General features: G+C 45.2%; 1 protein-coding gene across 3 annotated transcripts in view; it reads right to left on the bottom strand.

The window, feature by feature from the left end:
• LOC146806244 (uncharacterized) overlaps positions 1 to 16,749 on the bottom strand; it is a 62,045-nt gene that overhangs the window by 16,110 nt on the left and 29,186 nt on the right. For 2 of the 3 annotated variants that reach the window (XM_085623485.1, XM_085623486.1), the window contains exon 3: positions 2,676 to 2,789. The gene's annotated coding sequence lies outside the window, so the exon portion shown is untranslated. Of the gene's footprint in view, positions 1 to 2,675; positions 2,790 to 11,110; positions 11,165 to 16,749 lie in introns of all 3 variants that reach the window. The other variant, XM_085623487.1, reaches the window with a different exon arrangement.

The raw sequence follows: 16,749 nt of genomic DNA, 5'->3' as shown, positions 1-16,749 counted from the left end.
TTAAAAAACTGCGCAGTGCAGTCATTAGCGAGTAGCGCCTGCCATTGTCCAGTGAGAGCTGTGTGGGCAAGCGCCGCCATTCTCCCACATTGTTTAGTAAAGAAAATAGTGCTCACGCACTAATTAAAGCATCCTGTATGCCGCCAGTAAAAGATCCAGTCAAAAGTGGACAGGGTGGTAACCAGGAGGGAATAAGAAGCCTCCTTTACAATGAGAAGCCACTTTTCCCCATGCTCTATGACGCAAGCTAATAGGAATCATGGACGGGGCCTTCAAGTCCCCTTCCTGAACCGTATTGATTTCAAGAAACTCTCGAATCGCCAGCAGAGACCTAAAAAGGAGAGCTTGAGTTTCCCAAAATGTCCACCATCAAGCAGTCAATTGTGGCTATAAATCGACTTCTGCCTTTTGTGACCAGGACCAGTTGGGAGGGTTGTTCTGTTGTGGACAACTAATTTAAACCACCTCTCTATCTCAACTAACCCATCTCATGCATCGTGTTTAGAAAGAAAAAAAAAAGAACCTTTAGGGGTGGGTAATCATCTCCTAATTTATAGATTATGGTTTCCTGCAGAGTTCTGCTTTTATAGTCGAGAGATACAGGGAGCCCAGCCAGGTGTCCGACTGTGTCACGTGTTCAGACACAAAGGGCCCGATTTACAAAAGTAATCTGAGACAAAATCCTAACTTTACGACTTCAGTATTCACAAAGGGCATTTAGGAGTAGTAAAGTTAGGCTTCCTATTTCAAACATTCATAATTTCGATGTCCCAGATTTTTTTTTGTTGCCAGCCAAGAATTTGAAAACACGAAGGAACATTCACTTACCGCCAACATTAGAAAAAAAACAACCAAGTGTAGGTTTTCATCTCGGGAACCCACCCGAAGTGAGAGCTGGTGATTTCAACAATTCATCCCAAATGAAGGTTATAATCACTATTTCAAATGTTATTGAGGCCGAAATAATCCAGTGAGCACTAAATGGTATTTTAAATGCCATTTTTATGTTTCTCCTGCGTGAGCATGTGCTAGCGCATGCACTCTCGCTTGCGATATATTGTGCTGAATAAGGGGCTTGGCACTCACCTACTGCTTATCATTCATAGTCATCAGTTATTCTTTGATGCCTTGTAACTGGCAGCGCATGCAGGTGTCACTTCCTTTTCTTTTTGTGAAGCATGGACCAAACACTGATTAATTCATCTTGATTTGTCCACTGCTCACACTGTGATTCACGTACTATTTCTTCCATTGCCTACACCGATCTCTTATCGCCAAATGATCGAATAAAGGTTTCTCCATCACCCATGTGGCCCTCCCAGCCTAAAATGCATGTATATGTGAATAAATCAGTTCTTGCAGAAGCGCTGTACAAACTAACAAGCTCCTGCATCCCATCAAAGGCATCAGATGTTTAGTTTACATAAATCATAGTTCGAGATAATTGGTAACATATTGGATTAATAATTGTATTTATATCGCACAATGCTTTGAAGAGCTATAGGGCAATTCACTGGCAGAGCAGCATTACTACTCGCAGTACCATGCCAATCTACTTTGACATTATCACTCCACTCCTCACCAGTACCACCCCAACAAAGCATGTAGATCTCACATAGGTGAAACCAATTGGCTTTGCCAATGCTCGTTTTGAAAGTGTACTTAAAGTAAGCAATGCAAACGTGAATGTCTGCGGGAAATATGCAACAAGATTGTAGAAGGAATCTGGTACCTATTTTCCAATAAATCTTTGGAAAGAACAAATACCAGGAATGTATTCCATTATTCGCGGTAATAAAATCTTTTACTTATTACATCGGTCTTGCAGACCCAGCCGTTACCATAAACTATGAAAACAATGTATGCTGAAAAGACAAAATGATTAACAGAAAGATACGATAGCAGTGCTTTTGAAAAGCTAAACCTGAAAGTGGAGTACAAATTGAAGACTGCTCAATCACGATTGAAACATTAAAAGTAGCATATTTGTAAAAGCTAAATCCATTAAATATGCCCAAAACACTGACATAGCAACCTATAATAAATAAATCACAATCGCCACGATTATGTAGGGTAATGAAAATCGGTTAACCGATCTCAAGAAGGATGACAAGCTAAGTTGGTCTTACTAGGAACTCCAGCTCAGTCTGCAGGTCACAGTAGACTGCTTAAGGCTCCGAGTCAGAGTGAGCAAGAAACGCTAGTGCAATGCTCCAAAGGCTGACAAGCATACATGCAATAGAGGAAAGAAAGTTATGGCAGCTCTCCATATGTGTGTAATGAACTGTAGCAAACAATGCGAAAGGAGTTGTAAAGCACAAGCAGCTTTTTCTCTGCAGTGCTTTGACGTGTCAAATCTAAGGAATGCCAGGCTGGCAAATTGAAATCAGCTGCAGCTGACCAGTGAGGACCAATGAAATGAGTGACACTGAGTCCAACCAACGGTAACTGGTGGGCTCTAGGCCTTTTATACATTTTCTGAAAAGAGCTCGCAGGCAACAGCGCGTGCGAATTCTCAGGTGAGACCTTAAAATTGGGGGTGGGAAACTAGTTTTGCTTCCTGACTTTCATTGATTATTGCAGTATTTCAGGGGCCTATTGCAGTTTTATTAGGCATTAGAAATATGTTAATATGCTTTGCATTATGTAATAAAGAATAAGGCAACAAATATTACCCGATGACTGCAGAGTTTGTCGTTTTCCTGTTGCACTCCAGCACAGCGTCTTCTGCCATGCTCCCTGTGATCATCTCGCTGGTGCTTCAGATGTTACCATCCTCAAACACTGACCTAAAGAAAATAAATGAACACTTAGGGCCCCCTATTGCAAGACATAAGTAATCTGCCATCTCTATTGTATGAGTAATGAAATGAACTATTAGGAGGATAAGAAAGCCCCACTAAAAGACAGCGTAATGTGTAACTATGCTGTAGAGTTCTCATGCTAGGTAAGACAAAGGACTGCCAGTACCTTGGGGAAAGATTCTGCATATTTTTGTTTGCTCGACTTCTATAAAACACTGGTGTGTCAGAATCTACTGCATCAGTAAACATCTGGTGGTTCAACATCTCAACACATAGGCACATCTTTTTTGGGTCAGCACCTAATGTACACCGACACCACTTCGATGATACTTAACCATGTTTCAGTCCTCTAATTTTGTTTTTTTGTTTGCAAATTTGCCTGCTTTCAATATGTGAAAAAGTCAAGTTGAGACTTTTTCATGTCCTACTTACAGCAATTCTAACAAGCATTTGCAATGCAATAGGTATCGCATTTACGCGAGTTTAAGCTATTGCCATTGTATACGACAATGTCTTTCTATTTATGTTTTAAAAACCAAAACCAAAATAAAAGGCATAGCCATTTACAATGCCAATAGCTCAAACTCGCGTACTGCGAGACTTATTGCATTGCAAATGCTTGTTCGTTGAGCTGTTTGGTCTGTTCTCCATTCATTGCCTTTGTATGCAGATTGCTGTCTAGACAATATCGTCCGCCAGCGCAAAACTTGCAGTGTGATGTTTGGGTGAGGAAATGTTTAATGGTGTCTAAATGGTTTGGAGATCTGTGTTGCCGGTGCGCTGCAGGGTAGGCTTGCGGAGTTAGCTTGGTTTTCCAAACTATGGAGAGTTAATGTTGTGCACGAGTGTGTTTGGTCTGACTGTAGCCCTCTGATTTAGATGGGATGCTTATAAGTTTGATTGAGAAGTGTTGCGTGGCGCAATAGGTACCCTTGTGTGTACGCAGGCAGCCGGTTAACCTGTTAAACATGTTGGTGACATTTGTAGTTTAAACCATTTGTTACGCTTCTCGTGTACTCAAAAAAGGTTAGAACAGAAGAAGTAACAGGGAAGTTAGTTAGGCTGGCTGTTAAAACGAGCAGGGGTGGTGGTATGGCGTATATATTTTTTTTCTTTATTCGAGGCAGGAGTCTTTTCAAAATATAAATTGAGTGGCGTGTGCTAGAGGTGTGAGGGTTGATAACACCCCCGCCCAGTTATGTGTGCTCCCTGACTGATACTTCTTTCTCAGGAGTTGGAACCAGTTCTAGTGCCTGCCGTCCCATTCCGGACTTCAGGTACTAAAGAGGTGTCGGAGTTAGAGTAGTGTTCCTGGCACGCTCTGGCACTCATAGTTTAAGGTGGCCTGGACTTGGCTGCCAGACTGTAGGTGGCTGCTGAAATTAAAGCTTTGTGGCTCGATGCAAGAATGCTCTCTTGTTTGAAACAAGCGGAAGGACGTGTGGCGCAGACCCCCGATCAATTCGCTTTAGCATTTAAGAATTGGACTGCGCGGGGAGAGCGATGGAATAGCGTGTGCGCATGTTTAGGGGACGTGGGGGGGGGGGGGGATTGGATTCAGCACACGATCATTTTTAATGTGTGAATTAATTAATTAATGGATGAATGGGTGCAATATGTCTAGGGGGAACGGGTATAGCAGGAAGAGTGAAAGTAAGCTAGGGTGCCTTTACGAGGGCACACATAAGACCTTGTTACAATAGTAGTTACCGCACGAATACTGTTGTTTATCTGTGTCTGCTTATTTTATGCCTGGAAGATGTGATGGTTGCAGTGGGAAGGCAAAGTCTGAAAACATTATGGTACTTGTTTTAATGTATTTTCTGTTGCTTTGTATTCCGTGTAACAGTAAACTTGTATCCGAGATGTACTACACGTTCTATTGAGAATCTGAATTCCATATCGAAAATACTCGTTAACATGTTATAATACCCAATAATTGAGTGGAATATGGAGCCAAAAACGGAACCTATTAAACACAACTTTGTGTCCTCAGTGTGCAACCTGCTTACTGCAGACTCTAATTTGGCCGGTGCTAAATCTGTTATGCCGCATAATTTTGTTTTTCGCTTGTTGAGTACAATCACGCTGTTAAGCAGTGTTGCATAATTATTGGCAGTGTGCGGTAAAAATGTATTCAGTACGAGTGCAAGTGAACAACACGAATGTCCAAAATACGTTACTTGTTGAATGCACTGTTTTTTAGCACACAATATAGCACCAAGTGACGGTTTTGTAGAATTCCTCCTAATTTTGCAATTTCCTCAAAAGTTCGTGTTAATATGCAAATACAAATTATGCAATTTTTCGTAAAGTTTACCCAGTCTTTCCACAGCCGACCAAATTAACACTGAGTTGGGTTATATTACTAATTATCTACAGCGAGGGGCTGATGCAATAAGCAATGCACAGAAGAAAAACAAGGGATGACTATTACCGACACCGGACCTACCGGCATGCTGGGTCTTGACTCTGCCACATCCATGGAGGCGAGTCCGGGTGGTGGGGAGGGGGCGGGGGGGGGTTGCAAAAATGCATTAACAGACATAATCTTTAGAGAGGGCCCTCTGTTTCTAATTAGAAACAGATGGCCCTCCCTAAAGATAAGAAAGTGCTTTTCGACAGCCGTGAAGCAAGCGATCCAGTCCGGAGGGGCTGTCCCAAAAAGTGAAGAGGCGGCAACCAAAAATACCCCATTTCCAATGGCAGGCCACCGTTTAACAAACGGTGACGCCACCCAATGGAAATGAGGGGTGGGGCTTAAAGTCCTTTTCTAAAATCCCTCTCACAAAATCGCCAGCGAGCAGCGCATGCGAGACCTAAAAAGCACCCATCCCTATCATTTTGAAACTCTCCCTGAGCGAATGACTAGATAAGTCCAGAACTAAGCTGCAGGTTGCCTTTTATTAGAATCTTAAAGCCTTCAAGAGTACAAATGACATTGGAGGAAGGGGGTGAGAGGGTGAAGTAGCATTGGTATTTTACGAACAATCTGAGAGAAATACAAGTTGTTGGGTGACATACTTCTAGGGTGAAATTGTGAGGTGAGGGAAAGTTGGGTGCACAGGGGATTGTTTTTGTTTCATGCATCTCTCCTGTACATTACAGTTAACATGTCACATGCACCACATAACTCCGATACCGTAAACACAGACCCTCCGGTGCCACTGGCCCCACAGGAACTTCACTACGGACAGACTGAGACACCGACTCCATGGTCGACTTTGCGGTACTGACCTGGAATGAAAACTGTTTCAATGACGGCATTGAACGGGGTGCCCTCTTTCACTTTGCCAATGGCCGTGCTACACCAGGATATACCTCCTCAGTACACACTGCCTGGCCCTGGCCCATGCAGACTATGATGGGGTCTGCCATGCGGGTCACACTAACTAGAGGCTCATAAGGGACAGCGATTCTCCTTCACAGTTACTATCCCCTCTCAGCCGCTCCCCCACCAACAGCTATGGGGGGGTGGGGTATCCTAGAGGGTGTTGACTACATTATAATTAGTCTATCTTCCACCACATCGAATAGGTATAGCCCAGACAGACCTGCGAACAGAGATCCTCAATCTTACCCCGGGCTACATGATTGTAGGAGGAGATTTCAATGCAATACTTGACCCCCCCCCACCCCCCTCCCACCGGTGGACTCTACAGGGACCAAAGCGACAAAGCAGTGTAGATACTACACTCTGGTGGAATGGGCCAGCACTCTTTGCCTTTGTGATATCTGGCAGACTTGGCAGCCTCAAGAGATTGGCTTCACACATCTCGGAAGCTCGTGGCTGCTCCTATAGACTGAACTACCTTTTCATGCCTACTACTGTGAGAAAGTGCCCTCTTTCTTGCATGGTATGCCCCCACTTTTTGCTGAATTGCTGATGTACTTTGAGTGCGCCCTGGGGTCCTGCCAATCAGGTACCCAGGGCCTGTGTTCCCTCCCTAAAACTGCATTGAAGCCTAAACCCAATTGGCATCTCTGGCCACATGTCAGCCCCTGGTAAATGGTACCATAGGTACCCCGGGCACTGACCAGAGAAGGCCCATAAGGGCTGCAGCACTTATTGTGCCACCCTTAGAGGCCCTGTACCCTGGCGCGCGCACACTGCCTTTGCAGGCTGAGTGTCTAGGTGCAGAACAAAACAGACAACATGGCACACATCCCTGTGTGCCATGCCTACAAACCACTGCCCTGGCATACATCAGTCACCCCTATAGCTGGGTTCCTTATGCCAGTGGTGAGGGTACAGGTGAATGAGCCCTGTACCCCTACAGTGCCCAGGTCCATTCCTGGGCCCTTTAAGTGCAGTGCTACAATTAAGAATATATGGTGCTGGGAGGTTGTCATTACGAACTCCACAGCACCATAATGACTACACTGAAGACTGGGAAGTTTGGCACCAAACTTCTCAGCATATTAAACCCACACTGATGCCAGTGTGGGATTTAATGTAAAATGCACGACAAAAGGCATCTTAGAGATGCCCCCTGAAATTCGACCAACTCCCAGTAACCTGGGTCGAGAGCTTGCTGCTCTCGGGGGCCTGAAACAATGCACATCCTGGGACAAGGTGCCAACCCTCCTCCCCCAGGATGGGCAGGGTTCAAAAAGGAGAAGCTTCAAAGGCATGCCGCCTTTGTGAGCTTCTCCAGACCACTTGCTGTGCTCAGCAACTGGTCCCCACTCGTTCTACCCCCCACTTTGGGCAGGAGACCCAGCGGGAAAAACAAAGTGAGGAAGAGAGGAGTGCCCACCTCTGCCAACTCCACCCTTAAGGTGGGGGAGGCGAGGTGAGTCCCCGTCATCTTGAGGATGGGGGACCCAGCCAACCAGGGACAGGCTCTTGCCCCCCTCCCACTGGAGAGTGGCAGTATAGGGGGGTGTACCCACTCCAGGGAAGGGACCCATTGGTCCCTGCCCTCTACCTACCTGTAACGCCCCTAAATTTAGTATTCAGGGGCACCCTGATACTTCCTTCCTCAGATCCAGCAACAACAAGGAAAGAAGGACGAGAAGTCGTGCAGAGCTAACAAGAGGACGATGCCCACCGACTTGGCCCCAGCCCTACAGGCCTGTCTCCCCTCAAATCTGCTCCAGCGAAACCCCAGCGTGTCCAGCAGCCAGCAACTTCAAAAACCCCGGAGGACCTGCCTGCATTCACTTTCCAAGCTGCTTCTCCCGTGAACACTGGACGTGTTTGAACTGCAGCTTCCAGCACACTCTACACCCGCCGAGCCCGGCCTGTGTCTGAGTGAACAAACACCACGAGGAGGTCCCCCCAGCGATCCTGACCCGAGATCCGGCGACCCCTGACCTGCCTCAAGCCTCCAGACGACACCTGCGGCCTCAATCCAGGAGAGCCCCCCCCCTATCGCGACTAGAGCGGGTAAGAAAATCCGACGTCCAAAGGCACCCCTCACCCGTCATCCCACTGCCTTGTGTGCCCAACCCAGAGAGCTTAACCCTAGGAGCTTTGCTCCCACAACCCTGTGGCCTGCTTGACAGCAGCCACCAACCGGAGCCCCCCTATCCTCCATAGGATAACATTGGGCCTCAACACTCTGCACCCAGCCGCCCTAGTGCCACTGGGGGTGAAACCACATTGCATCACTGACCCTGGGAGATCCCCGAGTCTAACCCCAGAACCCTAACTCAAAAGACCGATTACTTACCTTGAAACCGATAACTCATTTTTCCTCACAGGATAACTGACACTTTCTCTCAAAAAGTGTTGACTTTTGAAAACTGCAAATATTCCTTAACAAGCATTTACAATGCAATGGTCTCGGCATTGTTAAAGTTAGAGCTATTGGCATTGCTCATGACATTATTTTTGTTTATGTTTTTGTTTTTAACATTTAAAGAAACGGCATTGTTATTTACAATGTCAATAGCTTAATCTCTCTCAAATGCGAGACATATTGCATTTGCACCCACACACAGAGCCACCCACACAAAGCCACCCACACAAATATAGCCACACACACAGCCACCTACACAGAGCTATTCACATAGAGCAACCCACACACAGACAGAGCCACCCACGCATAGAGCCACCTACAAAAAAAGCCACCCACACAGAGCCACACACATAGAGCCTCCCCCACACACACACAGAGTCACCCACACAAAGCCACACACACATACACAGAGCCACATACACACACATACTCACACATACACATACTTCAAAAGATATTTCTACAGCATCACAATAGGTTCTACTGATACAAGATAACAAAGTGCCAGTAATGTTATCGGGATCGGGCTCTGAAGCCTAAATCAAGGAGTTATATGATATGGTCAGGCTATAAAACGTAAAATCCCAAGGCCACCTCTTTCAAAACGAAGTCAGACACATTCGAACAGGCTTCCACGAGCACTTTAGAAATAATAGATCACAAAATGCAACGGAGTCTGCTCCACGGTTGTTGTTGAGATGTGAGAATACCACCCCCCCACACACATTTGCTGCAGTGTCTCAAACAATGCAGCAAGCACATTCATGCAGTCTAGCTCACGGGTGGGTTCCATTCGAACATTTTCAACAAGAATAAAAAAATAGTTTAAGCTCAGAGCAGCGGAAGGCTCCTTTATCCACCACCTCTCCCAAACAAAGCACTACATTTTAGCGCCGCAAATTAAAGAGTGGCGGGTTTCCCGCCTTTGAAAAATGCGCGGCATTTGCAGATAACCCAAAGTGCATGGAGGCAGCAAAAATCACACCCGCCTCACATTCTGCCTCTTTTCCCTGTCCCCGAGCCACATACCGACGAAACAGCAAATCTTTTTTATTTTCCTCTCTAGTGCGTTCTACCTGAATCTTCACGAAGCAAGCCTTTCTCTGCACCCCAGTCGGTTCCCTGGAGCCAACCCGCAACTTCCACTTCCGTCCAAAGCAGAGGCGGCACTACTGTGTGGTTCCGGAAATAGAGAAAGGACTTTAACACAGTATTAAGTGTGTGTAGTCATCAAGCACTGGCAATGACAACCGATGTCCTAACTTGCCTCATACAATGCAAAGGTAGACGAGCCTACAAATTAACAGCAAGACCAGAGTTACGGGTTGGCTCAGGCTGTAAAAGCTGGTGCACGAGCAATATTTTGTGTTATGTAGCAAAAAATATCACGTTGCAATAAAATAAAGGTGTCTTTAAACGTTTAATAAAGTTTATTTACCTTCGTAAATTGTTCTTTTAAAAGTGAACGTTTTAAAGAATAAACTAAGAAACGATTCTGGCCCCGCTCTGATGACATTTCTGAACTGAGAGACATGCTGAGTTAGAGGTCATGCGTATCCCTGTATTTGCAGTTGTTTATATAGCGCGAACTCGACCCAAAGCTATTGGAGCGCTTTATATGAGCACAAGGGCATCCACGCCAACCCCCCTCCCCACCCCCCCCCCCGAATTCAGGAGGGAGGCTAACGATTTCGAGCCTAATCTCCCGCATCGTGATTCATGATTGTAAAAATCCAACTTTGAGAATCAGTTGGTGCCAGACAAGGCAGCTCAGAAAGTATGCCTAATCTGCCAATTCGTTGTCAGCCTGGCATCCTAAACCTGCCCTAATGAGTTGGTGTAGGTTCAAATGTGGGCGGCTAGTGAGCACGAGCTGAGGAAAGGTATTCACTAATAGTCACTGGTTGCTAGATATCAGAAAATCAGTGAGTGCTTTTACCTGAAAGGGCCGGACTTGAAACGTCGAGCATCAAGGAAGAGGCGACCCCAGTCCCGCTCCAACCGCGCACAAAATGGACGAATCTTCCGACGCTAAAAAAAAAAAAAAAAAAAAAAAAAAAAAAAAAAAACACCCCCACCACGCGTAAAAGGGGTGGGTGGGGCTTCAAAAAAACCGAAAGTGAAAAAACACGCCCCCGATTCGGAAAAAGACGGGGCTTGTTTGGAGAGACAAAGCTCTTCTCCAATGGCTGACCAGCATTTAAGAGGCCAGCCAATGGAGAAGAGGGAAGAAGAGGGGCGGGTTAAAGCCCCACTTCTGAAAACATTAAATCTCGCGAGCGAGACTGCGCAAGCGCACCCTTCGCTAGCCGAGACCTAAAATCAGCCGACAAACCAAAACACATTTCCTCAACTGTTTTCAGGAAATGTCCCAGTGCTGAATCTAGGATCCAGCACTGAGTAAGAAAAAGTAACGATAACCTAACTTACCTGCTAAGTGAATTTCCTCCCATAGGATAACAATGGTGATTCTATGTGAAAAGGTTTCGAAGTGTCAACTTTTGAAATACAATAATATTACTTAAAAATAATACCTTTAACCAAAACACATTTACTCACCTGTTTTCAGGAAATGCCCCAGTGCTGAATGTAGGATCCAGTTAGAAAAGTAATCTGAAAAGTAATTAACTGCATTTTACTTAAAAAGCCCATTCAATTGAATGTACTATACCTGCAATGTGTTGCAAACCGCTTTCTTAAACCTGTAATCAAAACCAGTACCAGTTATACATCAACTCTGAACGGTGTTCAAACAAGTCAATTACTACTGCAAAGTATTTACATGTTTACCTGTACCAGGCCTGCTTGGTTCTAGAAATAAAACAGTAATTTTTTTATACAAAACAATTGGCCTAGAGTTCAGTTCTTGAGTGTGTGAGACCATTTGCTGACTGTGTACATCAAATGCTTTACACTGCCCTCGGATACTGCCTTACTGCTCGACCAAGCTACCACTTTAGAGAGTAAGGTTCTATCTAACTTTAACCTCTGCCAAACCTTTGGAGACTCTTGGACTCTATACACACTGCACCTCACTTTGGTGCAGTATATATAGAGCCAGTTTCTTACAACTACCGACATGGTGGCTTACCATGGAGGCAACCATTCTCCAGAGAGGGATATCAGCCCATGCCGCGATCTAAGTGTGCTTGGGAGTCCCAAACAGGGGCCTCAAACCAGTGTAACGTTTAGACGCCCTGGTGTCTGACAAACTCAAAATGTTCTCAACACTGAATGCAGGAACAGACAGCTTATTTTGAGTTGAATCAGGGCTCTATCAACCCAAAGAATAGTTTGGACTTCTAGAAAAGGGCATATAAGGCAAAGCAAAAGCCAACATACTCTGGCAAATAAGTGGCAGACTACAGAAAATTGCAGACCTGGAGGAATCCATACTCCGGCTAGAGATCAATACTGAAGCCAGCCCAACAAACGCACAAAACGCTACCTTGCGGCACATAAGGCTTTCTTATGTCAACTCTGTCTAGACATGGCCAAGGAAGTGCTGGATCGCCTTACATGCTAGAATCCATGAATGGAAAGATAAAGCCGGTCCATTACTACAATAGCTGGACACCCATGATACAGTCAAGAACAATCCCACAGACCTACAAACCAAGGGGAGCAATTTTAGATAAGTCAGCGGAGATATCAGTTGCTTTCGCCTCCTGCTAAAGCAACCTATATCTGTAACGTCACCGCACCCAGTGCAAAATCACCCACCCACTCATTCATGACCTCCCCCTCGATGCCGCAATGCCAGACAGAGCGAACTCAACCAGCCAATCACCCAGAACAAGGATGAAGTGGCTATTGCGGACACGCAACAGGCTAGACATCAGGGTCGGGTGGCTTCCAGGCTGAATGCTATTCTAAATTCTAGACTTTGCTTGCCCCTCACCTTCTTAAATTATACCTTGAGGTCCGAGTTGGGTCAGGTCCTTAGAACGTGATCTAGCCACCATCGAAGTCATCCACAAAACCAGCAAACCTCCAGAAGACTGGCACCCTAATGACCAATCTTAGTGATTGATTCTGAGCTGAAGATCTTTGATAAAATACTTGCCAAAAGATTGCTACTAGTGAGCTCCATTCATGCCATATCGCAGTACCCAGCGCTGCATCGGCAGAGCACCCGCTGCTTAGGCACACCACCATACAATCACCTTCCTTCGATTCCTTAGGCTGGACATTCCTATTTTCCATTCTGGACAGGATGGGGTTTGGGCCACGCTTCCCTTCGTCCATTAAACTACTGTATGCCCACCTTCAAACCTAGGTATGAGTCAATGACATCCTCACACTGCAGGAGCTGCTGATTAGTCGTGAAAAGAGAACATTTGATAGAGGGGCGAAGGGTGAGACTGCAAGCTATAGTGTGCAAGGTGAAAGGGACTCAGCAGGAAAGGGGTGGGGGGACAACCCTTTTGTTTTCTCCTGAACATTCCTTCAGTTTGTCTGAGGGCAGTGAGGTACAGCTGTTTGGCTTTGGTCAGTCATGTGCCGAAAGCTTAGGACTCTGTGCCTCTGTTATGAGCACTTCAGGTTGGCGACCACCTTGCTGTGAGAAGCATCACTCCATAAAAGGTAGAGCCTGGAGAGAAGCCTAGAAAGGAAAACCTCCTCAACCTGTTCTGAAGCAGACAGTAGATCTGGTAACTTATCTAGAGATGGAAGAGTCTGCAAACCCTGCAGCACAACCCCTGTGAAGTAGGCCAACACAAGAGGTAAACTGCGGAAAATGATGTGTGCTCCCAAGTGGAATCGTGCTACGAACTCTCCTTTGCGATTCCTGACAGGAATTGTGAAGCTGCGCCATGATCTGAGCTGCTGTGCTACCTTTGTGAAGCTATGGCATGAGCTCAGGTGCCGTGTCCAAATATTGAAGCTGCTGCATGACCAGAGACCTAGTCGTCACTAGAGCCATGCTCTCCACCCACCCTAGCTCAGCCCTGTGTGTGGCTGCACCGACTGGGACCCAAGCAGGCTGCATTTAACAGCTGCGAGAGATCCAGCACCTCCCCAAGCAGCTGTCCAGAAAGCCAAAGCTACCTCATTGTCACAAACATGCCAGACGAGGAGGCTGAGAGAAAATGCAGACTGCTTAGTCCAGGAGAGAGAGAGAGGAGAGAGCAGATGAGCAGAAGGGCAGGGCAAATGACCAAGAGCACGAATTGGGCATGGACTAATATTCAGGTGGGAAAACCTGAACTGAATATAAAGACTTTGCCCAATAACAAGAGTACAGACATACTATGCAACCGAGCCTAATCACGCTAGTTGACATGGGGGAGGGAACTCCCTGGACCATAAGGCTGGGGAACCAATAGCAGAAGAGAGAATTCAGCACACTAAATTGCATCCTCTACATTTTCATGTGTGTACTGAGGAGTTCCAGTTTTTGTTAAAGCACTTTCCTTCTAGAAACTTAAGAACTGACGATCAGTTAGTATACTATCAGGTATTTGGCAAGTGCTGCACTCAAGAACCCCCCACTTCCCCAAAGAGAAACCATCACAACCAATGAGTGTCACACATTGAAGGGGTTATATGTGGCGCAGTTTGCAGAGCAATAGTGGGACGGACAGGGAAGATATCAGTGGAAAACAACTTCAACCTCCAAGGTTGTTGCCCTGAACGGGATAAGACAATAACTAATGCCTCACTCACCACTAGTACTATGCCAAATGAACTTCAATGCAGATACGTTAAACCTCTTCCTCTCCAAAATGCAAAAGGGATGGATGTCACTATCCCAGCCAAGTAAATTGGTAGCGAATTGCTATTTGTTGGTCAAACTGATAGGAAATCCACTCTATACCCAAACACTTTAATGTAATGAAAAAAACATTGACCGACTGACATATGGATTTGCAGATAGAAGAAATCATAACTAAACACTAAAAACCTCAAAAATGTTTACTACACCGATCCTATCAAACCTCTCTGCTACACTTGACACTGTTCATCCCTGAATAGTCCTGCCCCCCTAGCCAGGTTTGCATAGCTTCTCTCCTAGCAAACTAACATCTCCCTACATAGTATTATCGTTGAACCTGACCACAGAGACTGGTGTTTCTCAGGGCTCACCCATCTTCACCATGTACCATAACCATCTGCTATGATAGATTCAATCCTTCGAACCAACTTGTTTTAAATATGATGTCATCTTCGGGGCCCAGAACCTCAAAGACCACATGCGTTCAAGGTTGGCATCATACGTGGCTGTTTAAAAAAAACAAATAAAAAAAAACAACAGATGTGGATACAAGATGCTGCTACAAGAGATCCCAGCAAGGCTGGGCCAGGCATACCTCTTCTATAGATGGAGTAAAAATCTTAGGAATAGTGTTAGAGACAGAATTCAAATCACAGTCGGCCTTGCACTATCATCTGGAATACATGCAAGGACTGTACCTAGGAGTCTTCAAATGTTCAGCAGCCAGTCTACTACATCCTAAATCTTTAAATTGTAAAATCCCAGCCCTCGAGATTTGGTATCCTCCCAGTCGCTCATTAGATCAATTTCCAAGCACTGCTACTAGGAATTATTTCAAGGTTCAGTGAAAAAGTAAAAAAAAAAAAAAATGCCATCACCTAGGCCGTTGCAACAAAGTTTTACGAGTAAAAATGTTGTGCCACACCAAATTCAGACTTGGCAGGTTATCAGTTTAAGACAAAAAAGCATTGAAACTACCCCTCCCATTCAAATAAGGAACTTCTAAAAAAACACCTTGCCTTCTGGAAGGCTTAGAAACATGACTTAAGTTTCAGGTCAGAGTAATCTTCACTCATTCTAAGACAACACCCTGCCATCTCTGAAACACTAGCTAAATACATACAAGAACCCCTTAAGTCTCACTGAATACCAAGCTAGAACAGATATCCAAAAGACACAGCACAACACATCCTCCATGAAACGAATCATAAATAATGTGTTTAATAATAAAAGAGGCATGAATAACATGCATTCCTTCTCATGTACTCTTAAAAACAAAGTACGCCTATCAGAAGTGTCAAAGGTGACAATCACAGCATGGCACATTAGAACCTTCTGCATCACAGACAACTCTTCCCACTTTAAAGAGCACAGATGATAGATAAACCAAACCCTGCTACTTGTTGGTTAACCGTGCTTTCTCCTCAAATTGTGCAGAGCTTGGTGTGGAAGACATTAACAGCAGCCATAGACATGGCTCCGATGATTCATGGGCTATTTTTCCATATGTTGATCCTTATGTTGTGCCTGGTTCAGCAGCAGGAACTGCCCTGATTTGGTGGTGCCATCCCCTCTGTCATCCTCTCCAGGATCTGACTTCTTAAATTGGAACCCTGTACACATCCACTGACCATGCAATATTTCTTTCCATGGAAGAGATACCACAGGTGATCTATTGCACGTCCTCTCAGCATAGGGGAAAGGAGTTGGCCTAACGGCTAGGCCGCTCGACCGCAGACCTGGGGAACAGGGTTCGAGTCTTGGTAATGAAGATAAACATCCTGTGATTCTGGGCAAATCACTTAATCTCCCTGTGCCTAACAAAAAATGAATGTGTCCCCTCATGTAACGTAACGTAACTGGTGCTATGTAAAGCGCTCTGATACCCGATTGGATTCAGGTCAAGTTCGCGCTATATAAAACTCTGCAACAAAAAAAAAATTAGGAAAGGGGACCAGAACATCTGCTCTACCTATCTCACATTTTCCTTTCTCCCACTCATTTGTTAATCTAACTATGCTACTTCTAAATATTTTACTGTTTGTGCCTTTTCACATCGATCACTTTTTTACTATCCATACCAAGGGACTGGGTCAGCAACACTTCTGCATGGACCACAACAGGTGTGAATTCAAAACACCCATTATTTATGGAGGTTGCCAACCCCCTTCCCTATTCCCTTCTCCCCCGAACCCTTCTCAACCCCCCATTCTGGCCACCATCCAACTCGAGAGTAAATTACTACAAGTCTAAACTGCTCCTCCTCTGTAGCTTTGGGTCGACTCCATGTGCTGTGATCTAGCTGAGATGCTCCAGGGCTTGGAAACGGTCGAATACATCTGGAACTGCATATCTGTTTCAGCGGTGTAGCCAAATTTACGCTAAAATCCTCTTAAAATAATTAGAATCTTGGCCAGAATCTAAGAACTTAGTACAGCTCACACAAACAAGCTTTAGGGAAGCTAGTAGCTCATCAGAT

The sequence above is a fragment of the Triturus cristatus genome, chromosome 8 (genome assembly GCF_964204655.1).
Source record: "Triturus cristatus chromosome 8, aTriCri1.1, whole genome shotgun sequence".
NCBI lineage: Eukaryota > Metazoa > Chordata > Amphibia > Caudata > Salamandridae > Triturus > Triturus cristatus.
This window is presented reverse-complemented; position numbering and strand designations above follow the sequence as displayed.